This window comes from Hylobates moloch, unplaced genomic scaffold (genome assembly GCF_009828535.3).
Source record: "Hylobates moloch isolate HMO894 unplaced genomic scaffold, HMol_V3 SCAFFOLD_9, whole genome shotgun sequence".
NCBI lineage: Eukaryota > Metazoa > Chordata > Mammalia > Primates > Hylobatidae > Hylobates > Hylobates moloch.
This window is the reverse complement of record NW_026652284.1, coordinates 51,675,693-51,677,688: the sequence shown is the minus strand read 5'-3', so window position 1 is coordinate 51,677,688 and position 1,996 is coordinate 51,675,693. Positions and strand designations below refer to the sequence as shown.

The 1,996-nt window shown below is 42.4% G+C and overlaps 1 non-coding gene across 1 annotated transcript; it reads left to right on the top strand.

Moving 5' to 3' along the window:
- Positions 1-239: 239 nt before the first annotated feature.
- On the top strand, positions 240-344 carry LOC116813944 (U6 spliceosomal RNA). Its single transcript, XR_004371068.1, has one exon. It is a non-coding gene; the product is annotated as a U6 spliceosomal RNA (small nuclear RNA).
- The last annotated feature ends 1,652 nt before the right edge of the window (positions 345-1,996 follow it).

Here is a 1,996-nt window from a genome sequence, read left to right as displayed (position 1 = left end):
ACTAAGTTGGTTTCCCCCTGAAGTTTACTTACTAGTAATATTTTTCCAAACCTAGTATTTGAATACCAAGTTGAAGGTATATTCCACTGTAGATGAAGTGTTTGTATATAGTTTCATTTTAAGGGGATTTTAGTAGAACGAAAATAATGGGGTTGTCCTGTTGCTGTCAGGTTCCATCATAGTGAATCTCAGTTTAATTGAGTAAACTTTGTTTTCTCCAGAGTCTAAAATAATTCAGTGCTTGCTTCAGCCACATATATGTGAGAATTGGAATGATACACAAAAGATTATCATGGCCCCTGCACAAGGATGATGCACAAATCCGTGAAGCATTCTATACTTTAAATAAAAACTGTAGTTATTTGGCCGGACGCAATGGCTCACACCTGTAATCCTAACACTTTGGGATGCCGAGGCAGGCAGATCACGAGGTCAGGAGTTCGAGACCAGCCTGACCAACTTGGTGAGCCTCCATCTCTACTAAAAATACAGAAATTAGCTGGGCATGGTGGCGGGTGCCTGTAATCTCAGCTATTCAGGAGGCTGAATCACTTGAACCCAGGAGGCGGAGGTTGCAGTGAGATGAGATCATGTCCTTGCACTCGCCTGGGCGACAGAGTGAGACTCCATCTCAAAAAAAAAATTGTAGTTATTTAGCAAACTTGTTTATGTCTATAGCCTGTCCACTGGTCATAAGTTTCTTGAGAGAAGGAATGGTCGTATCCTTCAGTGCAGTGCCTGGTGCTTGGCGCTAGATGCTTGTTACGTGTTCGTAGAGATAACTCCTATGAAAGGAGGGTGAAGGTGTAAAAGTCAGAAGGCATTCTTGAAAACAGCGAAGTATCAGGCTGTGGAGTGGAGGAATAAGAGGAATTACAGTCCTGCCCCATAAATTCTTATAAATATTCCCTTAGAGGGTATGCCTCATAATCTCATGGAACTCAGGAGATACCCAGTATTGCTAATTAAAACGGCTTGCTTTATTTGTTTGGAGAATGCATGTGCCATTCTCCTTCAGCATCCATCATAGATAAAACCAACTCCATCTAAAGGAGTGCACAACTAACGAGAAATGAGGAAACCCAGAATTTAATGACTCAGCACATCAGTTAGGAAATACTTTTAAAAACTGCTGTTGCTTACTAAATCTAAGAAACTCTTAAAATGCCTCTGTAATTCAATTTTTTAAACTTTTATTTTGAAATAATTTCACGACTGGGCACGGTGGCTCACACCTGTAATCCCAGCACTTTGGGAGGCTGAGGCGGGTGGATCACCTGAGGTCAGGAGTTCAAGACCAGCCTGGCCAACATAGTGAAACCCTGTCTCTACTAAAAATACAAAAAAATTAGCTGGGCATGGTAGTGCATGGCTGTAGTCCCAGCTACTCAGGAGGCTGAGGCAGGAGAATCGCTTAAACCCAGGAGGCGGAGGTTGTGGTGAACCAAGATCGTACCACTGCATCCCAGCCTGGGCAACAGAGCAAGACTCCATCTCAAAAAAAAAAAAAAAATAGAAATAATTTCAAACTTACACAAAAGTTGCAAGAACAGTATAGTTTCCATATACCCTTCACTCTGACATTCCTTTAACGATATTATTTTATGAAGTTTGCTTTTATTTTATTTTATTTTTTGAGACAGTCTCGTTCTGTCACCCAGGCTGCAGTGCAGTGGCGCGATCTCGGCTCACTGCAACCTCCGCCTCCCAGGTTCAAGCAATTCTCCTGCCTCAGCCTCCCCAGTAGCTGGGATTACAGGCGCCCACCACCAGGCCTAGCTAATTTTTTTTTTTTTTTTTTTTTTTTTTTTAGTAGAGACACGGTTGCACCATGTTTGCCAGGCTGGTCTTGAACTCCTGGCCTCAGATGATCCGCCCACCTCGGCCTCCCAAAGTGCTGGGATTACAGGTGTGAGCCACCATGCCCGGCAGTGAAATTATTTCAAAATACAAGTTTAAAAAATTGAATTATAGTGGCATTTTAAGAGTTTCTTAG